Consider the following 17,920-nt stretch of genomic DNA (forward strand, 5'->3'; position numbering starts at 1 on the left):
CCAATGGCAATCTGGAGCCCGTGAGTGGGGAAGTCTGCTGGATTCTGAGGGAATCTTAATTTTCTTAGACAAATGTAATTGTTTATTGATTTATATTTTATTTTGTGATGTAACATGACCTGGACATATTTTTGTTGATTTAATTTTATTGATTCAATCAAAGATGTGACTGAGCTTTTAATGTATGTGAAGGAATGTCAACGCTCTTGGGTTTGTATCTTTACGTCATATCGCCTTAACAAGAAAAACAGGAAGTTATATCTCAGATGAAAAAAAGCTGTGATGGAGAACAACCAAATATAATTTTGCAACCACTGTAAAGTTACAACACATACTGTACCCTCATAGAGGAGGAAATGATGCCACACATCAATAAACTTTTGAATGTGGCACAAACACGTTTCTCAGAATTGCTCATGAAATCAAACATTACTGATACCTGTGGTCAAATCATGTCACTTAATGTTGCAAATAAAGAGGAACTATAATAGAAGATCCTCTGACTTCTAGCTTTTACAAATACAGCTGGTTGCTTCAGTTGTGTAATATTAAATTGATTAAAATGTCAACCATTAAATATCTAGCCTCCAGGAATTGGTGGAAAAATAAAAGCACAGTAATTTTTCAATGTTAAAAAATTTCTCCTGTTGTATTTTATGTACAGGGACAACTATAATTAAGCAACAATTTGACTTTACCTAAAAACTATGTGTCAGTTTCAAACTATTGCTCTATTTGTTTCGGTGGTCAGCATGTGAAATTCTAACTCAACCAATTATATGAGTTTGTTTTCCGAAACATGGAAGGCATTGGGAAGTAGGAGCATTTGGAAAACCTGTTATTTTAAAACAAATTTTAAAAAACAACTTTTCTGCTAAAAATTCCATTTGGTGCTGCTTGTAGCACAAACATTACACACTGCACCATTGAAGGGTTAGTTCACCCCAAAATATTAATTATCATTTACTTACCCCCATGACATCTAAGACTTGCATGAATTTCTTTCTTCTGCAGAACACAAACAAATCCATACAATGCAAGTGAATGGGGATCAGGTCTTTGAAGCTCCAAATAACAGATAAGGACAGCATAAACATAATCCCTAAGACTCCAGTGGTTTAATCAATGTCTTCTGAAGATACCAAGTTCGTTTTGGGTGAGAACAGACCAAAATATATCCAATTTGTCACTGTAGAATTTGACAGCAGTCTCCTTGGAGATCATGATTTCAATCTTGATAACACTTCATATAGTGCCATCTATGATGCATGCATCAAGCACTAGAAAGTGTAATCATGCTTGAAATCATGATCATGCCTAGAGACCGCAATGCCAAGATGTACAGTAAAAAAGGAGTTCTATTTTGGTCTATTCTCACCCAAATAAACCGGACTGCTTCTGAAGACATGGACTACACCACTGGAGTCTGTTGGATTACTTATGTTGAATTTATCTCTTTTTGGAGCTACAAAAGGTAGATCACCATTCTCTTGCCTTGTATGGACCAACAGAGCTGGGATGGGATGGCATGAGTGAGAGTAAATTATGAGAGAATTAGTATTTTTGGATGAACTGTCCCTTTTAAATAAACTGTTAGGCTCCATAACCAACCAGCACATTATGTCTGGTCTACAGAGCTGTAGACGTGGGAGCAGGTCTCACATCTGGCCATGGAGCAAAAAAAGTCAAAGTACTAAAGAAGCCAGAGATGGAAAGCCAGCAGGGCATTGATCACCACATTAAGTGGCAGAAAGGAAGAAGCCAGACCTTAAAAACCCCACCCGCAACATAAACGGCAGCTTATTGAAGCAGGTCATTATCTCACAGTGGGTGACAACAACCAGCTACCCAGCAGGAACGTGCTTCCAAGCCCAGCAAAAGTCATGGAATTAAAGTGATAAATTCTAGCTTCACTCTTTGATCAATAGTGACTATTTTGTTAACAATGACAAAAAAAGTGTGGGAGAAAAATGCCTCCCTCACATTTGGCAAGGGCCAGAATAGCTCAGGGGCCAAAATGCCACAGAAAGTGACAGAAATGCCACTGAAATTAAAAACTTAGAATAATTAATACAATTTAAACTTAATTATTTAAAGCAATATAATATAATATAATAATTATGTCCACATAAAAGGTAAAAGCCCCTGAAAATGAACTGCCAAATATTGCCCCAAAAAAAGTGAATTCAAAAACTAGATGATTCGGCAGTGATTTATCAACCAACTTTAAAAAACACACCCACCCAATCACCAAAGAGAGAGAGAGAGAGAGAGAGAGAGAGAGAGAGAGAGAAGAGTTGAGGAAGACGAGTGCTAGAAATAACTGACTCTCAAGCAAAAAACAAAAACAAACAAAAAAAAAACTTTGTGGCTATAAAAGAATTGCTCTCTAGCAACTCCAACTTCCTCCTACCCCTCCCCAGCTGCTCTTGGAGTTGCCAAAGCAATGGCAAACCTGACATAATGGGCCTTTACATAACTGTGGCTCCCAACAAGTGGAGGAGAGATGCCACGTGCCACGGGCCTGTTCCTTTTTCACTTCCCGTCCTAGAGCATATTGCACAACTGACACCCTGATTTACTCTTTCTAAAGAGGATGGCCTGTTGATCACTCGTGTTTGGGAGAACAGCGTTGCTTTGCATGTGTATGCACATGAATTAAACGGTGGCCGTGTAACTGGAGCCTTTACGAGAAGAGTAGTCAGAACAGAGAGAAGCAGCAAACACTGAGCATCAGATTACCCAGCAGCCTTTGTTGATGAGCCCCTGAAGAGAGTGATACTGGGACACAGCTGTAATAGAAAAACCTGTGAACAAGCAAATTGTCTAATGCTATAAAGGTGGAATCTCATCACACACTCTGATCTGAAGCCCCCCTCCTCGCTGCTCCGATGAGGGAACATAAGTAGACAAATACAGCACAAACAAAAAACAAACCCTTTCTGTTCGGTGAGCCTAAACAAATGCGTTACATAAGACCGCACAGTCAGTACCAAAAAAAAAGCAACAAAAAAAAAACAAAAACAAAAAAATTCAGTGCAAAAAGAGAAAAAAAATACAGTGCCGTTAGAACAATGTGTGCAGACAGCATGCCCTCTCTCTTTCCTTTAGCGCTAACGAGCTGTGCTGTACAGTTTTATTTACACTATCCTCTTATCAGTCACAGAACAGTACAGAGACTGCCAATTGGAATGGACAGCCAGGAACTGTGTGTTCCCTCTCTTGACTAGATGTGCACAGCAGGCAGAGCAATTTTTTATCAACCAAGACAAAAATCCTAAGATTCTGCCAGATTTCTTATAAAAACAAAACAAAAAACAACAACAACACACAAAAAAAGACAACGTGGATGCACGCATGCTATATGTTTGTGTACACACTATCCCGCTGTTGCACTGATGGAAACACATACGAGCCCAAAAATTTTAGACCATTAGTGAAAATTATTTCACAATTTTTCTAATTTAATATAATACTTTTCAATACAAATTATCATTTTAGTTTTAACTATTTGTTTGAAAAGTGGAATTTACACTGGTGGCCAAAAGTTTGGAATAATGTACAGATTTTGCTCTTATGGAAAGAAAATGGTACTTTTATTCACCAGAGTAGCATTCAACTCATCACAATGTATGGTCAGGACATTAATAACGTGAAAAATTACTATTACAATTTGACCTTTTTTTTCAGAACTTCTTAAACTACTAGTTCTCATCAAAAAATCCTATACGTGCAGCAATAATGGATTCGCAGATCTTTGGCATTCTAGCTGTCAGTTTGTCTAGAAACTCGGGTGACATTTCACCCCACACTTCCTGTAGCACTTGCCATAAATGTGGCTGTCTTGTTGGGCACTTCTCACACACCTTACAGTCTAGCTGATCCTACAAAAGCTCAATGGGGTTAAGATCCATAACACTCTTTTCCAATTATCTGTTGTCCAATGTCTGCGTTTCTTTGCCAATTCTAATCTTTTCTTTTTGTTTTTCTGTTCCAAAAGTGGCTTTTTCTTTACAATTCTCCCCATAAGGCCTGCAGCCCTGAGACTTCTCTTTACTGTTGTACACGAAACTAGTGTTGAGCAGGTAGAATTCATTGAAGCTGTCAGCTGAGGACACGTGAGGCGTCTATTTCTCAAACTAGAGAGTCTGATATACTTATCCTCTTGTTTACTTGGTTTATGTTTATTTATTATTATTATTATTATATTTTAGTTTATGGAGTGGTGGTGGAGTAGTGGGCTAAAGCACTAAACTATTAAGCAGAAGGTTGTTGGTCCGATCCTCACAGCCACCACGATTGTGTCCTTGACTAAGGCACTTAACTCCAGATTGCTCCGGGGGAATTGTCCCTGTAATAAGGGCTTTGTAAGACGCTTTGGATAAATGGTTTGCCAACTGCACAAATGTAAATGTAGTTGTACATCTGGCCTTCCACATCTCCACATCCCTTGTTTGAGGCAGTTGACCTTTGTCTTTGAAGACTGTAGTGTACACCTTTGTATGACATCTTCAGTTTTCTGGCAATTTCAAGCACTGTATAGCCTTCATCCCTCTAAACAATGATTGATGAGTTTCTAGAGAAAGCTGTTTCTTTTTTCGCAATTGTTGACCTAATATTGACCTTAAGACATGCCAGTCTATTGCATAGTGTGGCAACTCAAAAAGAAACACAAAGACAATGTTAAGCTTCATTTAATGAACCAAAAAGCTTTCAGCAGTGTTTGATATAATGACAAGTGATTTTCTAGTACCAAATTAGCAATTTAGCATGATTACTCAAGGATAAGGTGTTGGAGTGATGGCTGCTGGAAATAGGGCCTGTCTAGATTTGATCAAAAATTACTTTTTTTTTTTTAAATAGTGATGGAGCTGTATTTTTACATCAGTAATGTCCTGACTATACTTTGTGATCAGTTGAATGCCACTTTGGTGAATTAAAGTACCAATGTCCATCCAAAACAGCAAAATCTATCCATTATTCGAAACTTCTGGCCGCCAGTTTATGTGAAATGAAATTTACATGAATTGTGTTTGGTATGTCTAAGTTTTGTTTTAATGGCAGCATGTGCTTCACAAGTGGAAATCCTGATAATTCCTGTTATGCTTCTATGTCTTATAATGTTTCAAAGAGCATCTTGTTTGCTTCAATGGAAGCAAAGAAATCTGTGCTTTTGTATGGAGTTAACATTGTCATTGTTGTCATCGTTAATTTTCTTGAATTTGATTTGTGATCTAGAAATCATAAACATACAGTATTTTCTTCATTTTCAATTATAACTTTGTTAAAGGGCAATATGATGATACATATCATGGCGATGATATAAAGTGTCGATTGAAAGTGTTTATCATGATATGTAAATATTAACGCCCTTGGCGTGGGCTTATCTATGTGGGCTGGGCTGGGCTTTACATGAGACTTGAAGAAATATGGACAGGGTTTTTTGGCATTGAACATTTTTCTGCTGCTGCACACACAAATTCAATTACATTCATCTTGTGATTGGCGCTTCAAAATCGCTACATACAGTATGCTTCTTATCTGACATGCTCATCTGTGTTTCACATGAGTGTGGCACCCGCCATCTCTGGAGCCTGCAAGTGCATGCGAGTCCAGCAGGCTTCCAGATATTTGTGCTCCATAGACAGGAGCGCGCAGAGCGGGATCCCTGTGCTACTCAATTTTTTACCCATGAAAACTTAGCCCTAATGGAGAAAGACCTCTCCACAGAATGGGACATCTCCCAAACAAGTCAAGAATATGAAGGAGTTTGTTATTAAAAAGTAGCGATATCTGTGCTGTGGGCTGACACAGAGCTGAAAAATGTAATCCGCAAACAGTGTCACACAACGATAATCACTCGTATACAAGCAATCTGTTTTACCACCTCAAAATTAAGCACGCAAAAGAATATTATAAAGCCAAAAGTTGAGCTCTACATTAACTCGGTCACGATTTTTTTAATTTATTTTTTTACTTACTGTATGCATTATTTTCTTTGTTGTATTGCTCTTGATCTTAAGTTTCTTGAGGAAAGTTTATAATATATGCTAATAATAATATTATCAGACAGAATTGTTTAATCATTTAGCATTTTGGAAAGGTTGATTTTTAAAAACAAGTTGAGTTTTTTTATTTTTATGTTTTTCCAGTTCAAAATAAAGAGAAAATTCTATAGGTAGTATAGTAGTAGTAGGTTCCATTCATAAAGTAGCCTATTTAATTCACTGACTGGAGTTTCCAAAAATAGGCATTATAATATTGTTATTTCATATTTAATATTTTTTATTGATTTTCAAGTAAACTTTTACTATATCGTGATATATATCATTATCGTGATATAAAAGTACTCATATCTTCCACCCCTACTTTGTTATAAATCTTTCAAAATCCTGAAATGTCCAGGTTTAAATGATAAATAAGTATAAAAATACCAGATTTTCAGACTTGTGCACCCCTTGCACATATTTGTAACCGTATTCATGTGATCCAGCATGATTTGAGAATGTTCCAAAGAGCATATTGTGTGTTTTAATGTAAGCAAGGAATCTTACCTTTCATACAAAAGACTTAACATGGTAAATGTCACAACATTTCTTTCATTTCATTAATGACATAGAAAAATTGCAGAAGCTTAGATATAATTTCTTCATTTTATGTCGTAACATTTTACATGAGGGTCCCCTCATGGGGGCTGCAATGTTGAGATCACATGACCAGCCGATTTATATCTCAGTTACCTTCTTGTTATTGAATATTTTCACTCATTGATTCAATTAATCATGGCTGACTGTGAATAGGCTGTGACTCAGGTGGTAGAGCGGGTTGTCCACTAATCGCAGGGTTGGTGGCTCAATTCCCAGCCCACATGACTCCACGTGCCGAAGTGTCCTTGGGCAAGACACTGAACCCCAAGTTGCTCCCAATGGCAGGCTAATGTGAATGGGTGAATGAGATGCAGTGTAAAGCGCTTTGAATACCGCCAAGGGTAAAAAGGTGCTATATAAGTGCAGACCATCCACCCCTCTAGATGTCAGTGTAAGTCCAAGACAACATCTTAAAAAAATACCACCTTTAAAAAAGTGCACCTTTAAAAAACAAACAAACAAAAATATTCCAATGTGGTCTCAGACTTGTGTATCCCACCGTATGCTCTTGGCTTTATCCATAAACAAACACATCCACAGGGAAAAGAGCAGCACGTATTTGATTTACACACAGTAGATTAGGGCAATTGAGTCTCTACTATCAGAAAATGAAGACCAGTTAGCTGGTTAATATTTATACAGCCTTCACAGAGAACAGAAAGAATTGCAAAGGAGATTAAATTTGAGGATATCTAGCCTTTTTTCTGATAGCTTCACGGTCTGGTGCACAGACAGAGGACGTTGTGGAACACACCAAAGCAGACAAATATTGACTTGCTAAACACACTTTCACTTCAAAGACGCTTCTAAATTTATCTGCTCAAAATGAGCACAATGTTGCACATTCGTTCACTTGTGTTTTGCCTTCTAAATCATTTAATCCATTTTACCCGCAGATTCATCTGTCAGACAGGTCACATTCTCTCCTCCACTTCTTCTCACTTTCTCGTTGTACAATGCGGTCATTTCAGCTCTCTCGCCCCAGATAGACTCAGGGCATTTCAGTTCACAGAGGAATATAATATAAAAGTTGTCCTTGGTCTTTTCTTTTTGATCAGCTTCAAGATTTGTAGTGAAAAATCATAATGTATAAGAGAAAGTGTGTATCTCAATAGGGAATGTTTGGGTTTGGAACAATGTAGGGGTGAGTAAATGTTAAATAAAAAATGTTTTGGGGTGAACAATCTATTGAAGACTTATCAGCAAGGCACAGACAGATGCCATTGCAGTGTCTGGGATTTTTGAAGGCTCCCCAATGCAATCAACATACAGAAACAAAGCAAACAAGACTAACAGGAAAATGTTGGAGCATATCCCCAGTGAGCAGCAGGCTACAACTTCTCCTGCAACAAAAGGTGAAAGGTTCCATATGTTTTCCTCTTCCTTTCTCGCCTCCCTTTTTTCTTAAGGCCATGGCCCCTTAAATTATTACTCTGGGCAGCTTTCCTGATGGTATAGTAAGTGGACAAATGGCTTTCAGAAGCAGAGGGAACAGGAGCTGGGCTGGGGAGGAACAACCAGGGTTAGCCTGGTGTGAAGTGGCAGGAAATGGGTGGAGGCCTCCAGCATCTCATTGGCATTTCACCACAGTTTACTTCAGTTTAAGATGCCACCAAAACCAGCCACTGTTTGAGATGGGCTGGCATTTAAAGGTGACTTTGGTTGCTGTACATCTACAGAAGGCAAGTATACAGTGGCCGCAAAAAGTACTTGGATACTTTTTAAATACTGAGGTAACACTTCAAAATGTGTAAAAGTCATTGCATTTGATAATCAAACATATCAAAGCAAGTCTACCCACAAACAAAAGATGCTCATCTGAATATAAATTATGCTAAAGCTTTTTTCTTAGAACTAACTTCACTTTTTACTCTGCCATTCTTGCAATTACTTAAATACTTTTAACCAACTGATCTCAAGATGACTTTTAGTGGACTTATAGGAATATTCTGGGTTCAATACAAGTTAAGCTCAAGCGACTGCATTTGTGGCATAATGTCCATTGCCACAAAAAATTATTTTGACTCGTCCGTCTTTTTCTTTAAAAAGCAAACATCAAAGTTAAAGTAAGGCACTTACAATTGATGTTGATGGGGCCAAAATTTTGAGGATTTAAAAGACCGAAATGTGAAGCTTAAAATTTTAATAAAAGCACATACATTAATTCTTCTTTTAAAACTCATGTATTATATGAGCTGATTGGCACCCATTCACTTCCATTGTAAGTGCATCACTGTAACCCAATTTTTGTATGAATGGGATGGATAAATCCAAATTCATTTTTATGGTAATCAACATTATGCCACAAATGCTGTCAATTGAGTTTAACATGTATTGAACCCAGAATATTTCTTTAAATCAGTTTCTAGCAGAATATCCACAGGTATAGTTCAACACATATATTATTTACATGTTCCACTAACGTTAGACAATTAGAAAGTGTCTTCGTTTTAATTTTTCTTAATTTTTTAACAATACTATAAGATGAAACCTTACAAACATCTTTCACTTGGTTTGATATTTTATATAATGCAAATACATTTTTCTGTGTGACCAAGTACTATTTGGAGCTACTGTAAATAGAATGGTATCAATTTGTAGCTGGAATATTAACTATTTTACAGTTGTGAATACTAACAGTTGTGAATACCTTGGAATGTGGGCTTTTGAAAAAAAACTTCTTGAGTAGTTAGCTTTCTCATAAGGCAAGAAAGGGCAAGTGTGATCTGCTTCCAACTTTGCAGGACAGATCAATATCTGTGAGGTTGGCTGAAAGCAGAGCGATACTTTCAGCTCTCTTTTATTTATCACAGGAGAACCTGAGAGCCTGTCCAATTGGTGAACCCTTTCCCCAAACGACCCCCAAAACTTCAACCAACCATTGGATGCGACAATTGAGCCATCTTTATAGTGCTGTATATGACTTTACTGCTGTGAACAGAGCAGTGGGAGGCAGCTTCTACTATTTTCTTATGTGCCTGTCATGAATCCAGTTCCAGAAATTCACTATATGGCAAAAAGTATGTGGACAACTGAACACCACTCTCAGGAGGTGCTTATTGAACATTCAATTTCAAAATCATGAGCATTAAATAAGGAGTTGGTCTTCTCTTTGATGCTCTAAAAGCTTCCAGTCTTCTGGGATTACTTTCCACTAGATGTTGGAACATGGATAAAGGGATTTTTGTCCATTCAGACAAAAGAGCATTAGTGAGGTCAGGTATTGATGTGAGGTGATTGGGTATAGCTCACAGTTGGCTCTCCATTTGATCCAAAAGATGTTTGAGTCTGGCTTTGTTAAGGCCAGTCAAGCTCTTCTAAACCAGACTCCATTTCTTGTAAACCATTTCTTGATGGACCTTGCTTTGTGCAATGAGGCATTGCTTTCAATATACTTGATTATATGCACCTGTTAGAAGTAATAGGTGCAGCTGAAATAGACAAACGTTAATTAGAAGATGGTGTCCATAAACTTTTTATTTTAATTTTTTAGCTTTACAGTATAAATGGATGAAAGAGCAGCAGAGAAGTGCTAGGCCGTCAGAGAGGGGCTGCACATAGTTAACAGAGCCCATGTATGCTCCACAGGTCAATAACCTGTAAAGATTTAACATTTAGTGCCCATTATTTCCTGCTTTCAAGTCACACGTTGTCAAAAGGCACTCTCTAGTTTATTAAGCTCAGGTCAGGAGGACGGGGTGGGGCAGAAGGCTACACAATGACCTGGGGGACAGCGACTGGGACACAGCCACACAGTACGGGCCATTATTAAACTGTTCCACACTTAACATAGCCCTGTGATTGATGTTGTTAAGATTTCCATTTTTTCCTAAAAAACTATGCAAGCACAGTACCGACTCACAGAAGGTATCTAAGCCAAAGCCAGGCAAGGCACAGCAGTGAGCCAACAGAAAAAACTGCACTGGGTACAGTGCAGAGATAATAAGTCCAACCAAAAACAACAGGAAATGCTGGAACCACACTGTTTAACTATGCTCAGGTGCAGTGATTTACATATTTGTTTATAATTTGATTCCAAATCATTTTTGGAATCTCAATTAAGAGTCAGGAAAGTTAATCAAAACTGGAAAAAAAGAAAAGAAAATAGTGAACACTTCACAAGCAACGTGTTTACTGGTGTTTTATAAATCTGCTAGTTTTGAATCTGAATTCTGATTGGATGAGCCACGTTCAAATCTATTGTAAAATGACAACATGCATCCGGAATTGCATTTTTTTTTTTTTTATGTGCAAAGTTGCTCCATTGCTTTGCAACCACAAACAATCCAAACTTAGGCTAATGCACTACATTACTTGGCAGAATTTTTTTTTTGTTCTGATTATTATTAATAATACCTTTACATTTATGCATTTGGCAGACGCTTTTATCCAAAGTGACTTACAGTGCAATTATTACAGGGACAATCCCCCTGGAGCAACCTGGAGTTAAGTGCCTTACTCAAGGACACAATGGTGGTGGCTGTGGGGCTCGAACCAGCATACTTCTGATTACCAGATTACCAGTTATGTGCTTAGACCACTACACCACCACCACAATGTAAATGTTTAGTGAACACTGGTGTCTTTTATGCCACTGCTGTTGCTGTCATATTCTAAAAGCAAAAATCCACTCGAGTGTGTGCATTACAATGATTTTACTAAGCTTTCCTTTGTATGTAGGAATACCTGTGGTATAATCACTACAATGCACAGCTTCTCTAGGCTAATTGATTTATTGCTTTACTTCAAAAACATCTAAATAAATGAATGGTTACTAACACGACGTCCCAGTTGACACCAACAGACCATGATCTTTCTTTTTGTCATGTACTTTTTTTTTTTTTATCAGTTTAACAGAGCAGGAACCTTCCTTGACAAAAATAAGGAAAGGGGAAGAGAAAGAGGGTGATGGCAAAATAAAAAGAGGAAAAAAAGGAGTTACTTCAGTAAACTTCTTTCGTTCACAAACGTTGACTCTGCGACACCCCTTTTAACTTCCTCACTAAAAACTTTTTATGACATCCTCGCACTCGTTCCAGATCCACTGACTTCCTCTCCACCTTCTCTCGCTCTACTTCTGTATACTCGCAAATTCACTATAACAAGTTGCTAGATAGGACATTGATATACATAGCTGCGATTGAGCTCTTGGTTGTCAACCAACGAAACAAGACGCAAATTTGCAGGAATGTAAACTACATGCTCCTCTATTGGTAATGGTTTTAGAGACAGATATATAATCTGATAACATTTCAAAATTTTTCCAGAGAATAGATTTATTTTTTTGTGTCTAAGAAGGCTTTGCCCTGTGCTTATTAAACATTACTCATGTCGCCATAGGCGGTTTTCAAAGTGCCTGAGATAGAGGTGTTTTTTTCTTCAATGCTGAAATTGTTTGGACAGCCCAGTATTAGTATTCTGATCCACAGACGTGTTTGCAACATTAATAACACAATATCCACGGCTGCTTTTCATGTTGAACCTCCCAGTGGAATGGATAGCATAAAAGCAACCCTTGTGTGTCCTGGCTACTACCAGATGGGACTGCTTTTATCTTCTTCTTTTTTTTTTTTCACATGAAAGCGCCATCGGCAGATCTTTGCTTAGCGTCTGATTCTCTCTTCAGCCAAAATATGGAAGTTTCAAAGAGCATTTCATAAGGGAGCTCTTACATAAATGGGCTTCATGGCTTTTTAATCTGTGCTAAGAAATTGATCTAAAAGTTTCCCAAAGCAATCGTCTGAGCTAAAGCAATGCAATAAAAATATGCCTTAGAGAGTATTTACTTTTACTGCTGTTACATGAAAAACAAATCATATATCATCCGGCATTTACTGTACATACTTGCAAAGATACAGTTTAATTTGAACTGACCCACAAATACACATGTGTATATACATAATATAAAATATATATACAATGTAAATATACAAATTTTAATATAAATATAAAAGTTTCCTATAGCAATCATCCAAGCTAATGCTATTCAAAAAAGTGCCTTACAGACTATTTACTTTAATAACTATTACACCTAAACAAATCAAATGTCATGCAGAATATACATAATTACTCTTTGTATTGTACTGACCAACAAATATACAGTTGTGGCCAAAAATATTGGTTGCAAATGGTTAATAGTGGCAAATGGTTCTAGTGGCCAAAAATTCTCCAAGAATCACAGCTAGAGAATTGCAGAAATGAGTTGGATCTTGGGGTCAGAAAGTCTCCAAAACTACAATCACCACAAGATGTTTGGGATGGTTTCAAGAAAAAGCCTCTGCTCTAATCCAACAACAAACTCAAGCATCTTCAGTTTGCCAGACTCTACTGGGATTTCAAATGGGACTGGGTTCTATGTTCAGATGAAAAAAAAATACAGCTTTTTGGCAGCAAACACCAGAGAGGATTTTGGTGCAAACAGAGAGGTGGTCATATGGAAAAGTACCTCATGCCCACAGTTAAATATGGTGGTGGCTCTTTAGCATTGTTTGGCTGTTTTTATGCCAGAGGTCCAGGACATCTAGTTCGGATCCATGGGATCATGGACTATCAAATACGAACTGATAAAAAAATCTAAACCTGATTGCCTCTGCTAGAAAGCTTAAAATGGGCTGTGGTTGGATCTTCCAGCAAGACAATGATCCAAAACACACATCAACACAAAGATAGTTCACGGACCACAAAATCATGGTTCTGCCATGACCATCACAGTCCCCTGACCTGAACCCCATAGAAGAGTGAAGAGGAGAGTGCACCAGAGTGGACCTCTGAATTTGAAGGATCTGGAGAGATTCTGTATGGAGGAATGGTCTCAGATCTCTTGCCATGTGTTCTCCAACCTCATTAGGCATTATAGGAGACGTCTCAGAACCGTTATCTTGGCAAAGGGAGGTGATTTGACAAAAATATATTATTTTTTTATAAAACTTGTGACGTGTTTGGAATTGTTTTATATCTATTTGAGGATAGATATTTGTGAACATTTTAAATGAAAGCACAAAAGGATAAACAATAAGAATATATGACCCACAGTCTTCTTTTCTCATATTTACCTAGGATGCCAATATTTTTGGCCACAACTGTAAATGCGTATATGCCAATGTATATGCATTCATTTGTATATACATACACTGATCAGCCAGAACATAAAAATCACCGCCTAATATTGTGTAGGTCCCCCTTGTGTTGCCAAAACAGCACCAATCCACCTATCAGAAGAGCATTCTGAGATGCTATTCTTCTCCCCACAATTGTAGAGAGTGGTTATCTGACTTACTGTAGACTTTGTCAGTTCGAACCAGTCTGGTCGATTCTCCATTGACCTCTCTCATCAAAACATTTCCGTCCACAGAACTGCCACTCACTGGATGTTTTGGCACCATTCAGAGTAAATTGAAGAGACTGTTGTGTGTGAAAATCCCAGGAGATCAGCAGTAACAGAAATACTCAAACCAGCCCATCTGGCACCAACAAACATGCCACGGTCTAAATCACTGAGATCACATTTATTTCACCCTTCTGATGTTTAATGTGAACATTAACTGAAGCTCCTGATCCATATCCGCATGATTTTATGCATTGCACTGCTGCCAAACAATTGGCTTATTAGACAGATGCATGTATGATTGTTGGTGCCAGATGGGCTGGTTTGAGTATTTCTGTAACTGCTGATCTACTGGGATTTTCACACACAACAGCATTCTGAGATGCGGGTTGGCACTGTTTTGGTGGCATGAGGGGGACCTACACAATATTAGGCAGGTGGTTTTAATGTTGTGGCTGATTAGTGTATGTACTAATATGGTTTTTGTTGTGTTTGGAAAACATTTAGATCAATATCCAATGTATTGCAAAAAAACTCTTTATTTTGTAATGACCCCTAAATATATAAAGGAATACCCTGATTTCCTTGGTGACTTAAGCAGTTCGGATTTTCAGATCTTTTTTGTGAGGGATAGGGCAGCATTAGACATTAACGCGTTTTAAAATAAAAAAACCCACCACAGCCATACTCATTCATATATCATTCACATGCTGTACACGTCTATACGTGGAGGAATATGTGAAGATGAGAAGGTCTCAAAAAAGACAACCCCTGAGGGGGAGAGTGAGGCAGGCGGAAACAAATGCGTTTGAATGGGATAAAGCAGAATGCAGGCATTTATCACACACGAGCACACACTCTGTCTTCATGGCCTCAGCCGAGATAAAGGCCAGGTAAGGCTTCAGTGGGTGGCGGCACTGTATGATTTCAACAGTATTGTCTGTGTGTGCGCATTGGGTTTGAATGTGTGTGTTTCACGGTAGAGGGTCCTTCTTAGCATGCAGCAGTGTGCATGAAGCTTCCGCTGTAGAGGTGTGCCCGCTCGCTTCACTCAAACTCAACTGGACTGGCAGAGAGGGTGCCAACACATTATACTATTTATTTTAACTGCGGTAGATGACGACCCTCTTAATCTTAATCCAAAAATCACAGTCAGAGAGGAGATGCACTTACTGTCCTCAAATCTAAAATATTGTTTTCTTTAATGCCACTTCATAAATAACATCTAATTTATAGACCCATGTGTGTTATACGGACCAATAGCTTTACACTTCCAATTGCTCTAGCATAGCTAGAAAAAATAATTACTCACTATTGAATATGGCCTGGTATCGATACAGATTTCCAAATTTGATTTGATTCTGATTCACAAGGTCTAAATTCAATTCCAATTTTGACTCATTTGGGTATATTCCAGCTATAACGTATATTATCCTTAAATTTGAAAGAAATTCTCTCATAGCTAATGCTGTTATTAACAGAGGGATCCTTCTAACTTGGTTAATAAATATTCATAAAAAAAAAAAATTAACAACAGGCCCAAACTATGCAGTTCAATTGCTATCTATTTAACAGATAAAATAATCAACACAAGCAAAACTGAAGTAAACTTTAAAGCAAAAGTAAAAGATCGATCTTGGAATTTTAGGAATCGATATCGTGATTGTTTAAATGAATTGAAAAAAATCTATATATCTTCCAAGTTTTACTCTAGAAATGTCCATGAAATTTTAAGATTTTATTAATATCAATGAGTTTTCCAGGCCTGAAAATCACAATTTAAAAATTCCCTGATATTTTCAGGTTTTCCATGGAAACCCCGACTTCACCAATTTTTGCAACAAGACCGGAGCTGTTTATTTTAATGAATTCAGAATGGGTACACTCATCATGAATGGGTACACTGTCTGAGTGCTCGGCATTTCATAAGAAACATAAGGCTTGGAACTGGAGCGAAAAGTTAGAATATGATCTGAATGCAAAGTGGACAGTGATATGATAAATCCACAAAGGATGTCTGTCTGCTTAGCGGCCCATCAGGCCTGGCAGAGCGGGTACGGCTTCACAGATGAAACAAAAAAGGAAAAAAACAAAACAAATCCATACTGGCCACAGGCTCCTCTCCAATCTATTTTCTGCTCAGCTGGTTTTCAATGAAGTTATTATGACTCATTAAAATGCCCGCAAGCTTGTGGAAGTCGGCCAATTACAATTTAAATTTAGCCTCCCCTTACACCACCCCCCCATTCCTCTCCAGCACCCCCAATCCACTCTACCAGCACCAACATGACACACCACTGCATTTTAACCACTGGCTTACAGCTGCAAGAAAGCCTTGATCTTTAAACACAAACAAAACCCAATAAACAAACAAATCATAGGAATTTTTCCAGGGAGTCTGCCAGTTCTGGAAATCTGGTGCTGGAATAGCAGCTCTTTCACCAAATTGGTTTAAATCAGTGTGCACTAAAACGCCCGCAAAACTTGGCTTGACTAAGGTTAGGTTTATAGTTTAGGGAAAGGGGCCATTTTGCAGGATGGAATTCCTCTTCAAAGAGTAATGTGATTAATTATTAGCCATTGTTGTAAATGAGCAACGAAATGTAACATCTTGTGAGGACAAAATGCAACAGCTTGATTAAGTAAAGCTGTTTCCCCCTCGTATGCAAGCAAACAAAGCCAAGAAATTGGTGTGGTGAAAGAGATTGCACCATAAAGGTTTACCGTAATATAAACATATATAAAACAGAGATATGGCTCAAAACAGCTTTCCCAACTGGAATGCGTCCAATGTTTGTTGTAAAACAAAAAAGGGTGCTTCGGTCTAAAGGTTTAAGAACCCTGTGTGCAATTTGGACAATTTCTACAGCTCTTTTTCAGACTTCAAGGGTTATTTCACCCAAAAATGAAAATGCTGTCATCATAAACTCATCCACACATCATTCTAAACCTATATGACTTTCTTCTGCATTACACAAAAGATGATGTTTGGCAGAATATTAGCCACAGTTACCATTCACTTTCATTGTATGGAAATAAAATCCAATGAAAGTGGTGACTGAGACTTACATTCTGCCTAACCTCTCCTTTTGTATTCCACTAAATACAGATTGTAGTATAAGCTGGGAACAATATTGTTTTGGTGAGGTATCCCTTTAAATCGATATTCTTTATAATAATTATAATAATAAAAAAAACCTTAACAGTATCACCCTTAAGTGCATTGTGCCAGACATTCCTGCCAAATTCGCAACATTCAGCATTCATGGAATAGTGGCATCATTTCAATTCACAGCTGTCCATCCATTATGACCGTATTGAGAGCAGCACACAGGAACTAAATGCATTTCCTCCTGTAGTTGTGCCTGTGTGTGCTCTGCTGTATTTTTTAGACTGCTTGTTGTGTGCGCACATGTTGTGTGTGTGTTTTGCTCTCATTTCCAGCAGAACAAATTAATCTGTGCCCTTCCAGCTACGCTCCCCTTTTTGACAGAGGCTGCTCAGAGGAGAGAAATGATGAAGCAAATCCAAAATTCAATCACCTGTGCTCTTTTTTAGAAGGCACACAGTGTACTGTACAGCCCATAAAACTCCCAAACAGCCTCCAGACGATGCTGCAATCACCCTCCATCAAAACACGTCGTCTCGCATACAAAAATAAGACCCGGCATTGAGCTGAATACCAAATCAGCCCATTAGAGCAGAGGGGCACTTGCTACTTAGCAACCAAAGGGATTTAAAGCTGCAATACCCAACAACAAAGGACTAAGATCAGGATCTTTTACAGGGTATTATGGCTGCTGTGAGCTTATTCCATGTTTTAATCGAAAAATGTTAACAAGATGATGGTTGAAATGAAAAAAGAGGGAGAGGAATGAAACAAGCACCCTTAAATGGAACAGTTATACAGTGAAAAAATAAATGTAATTATGTTGCCATTTTTCAGCAT

The 17,920-nt window shown here is 37.9% G+C and overlaps 1 protein-coding gene across 2 annotated transcripts in view; it reads right to left on the reverse strand.

The window, feature by feature from the left end:
* The window catches only part of zbtb16a (zinc finger and BTB domain containing 16a), a 165,414-nt gene that overhangs the window by 51,283 nt on the left and 96,211 nt on the right, over window positions 1–17,920 (reverse strand). The gene's annotated exons all lie outside the window — the stretch shown is intronic.

This window comes from Xyrauchen texanus, chromosome 34, assembly GCF_025860055.1.
Source record: "Xyrauchen texanus isolate HMW12.3.18 chromosome 34, RBS_HiC_50CHRs, whole genome shotgun sequence".
In the NCBI taxonomy this organism is placed as follows: Eukaryota; Metazoa; Chordata; class Actinopteri; order Cypriniformes; family Catostomidae; genus Xyrauchen; species Xyrauchen texanus.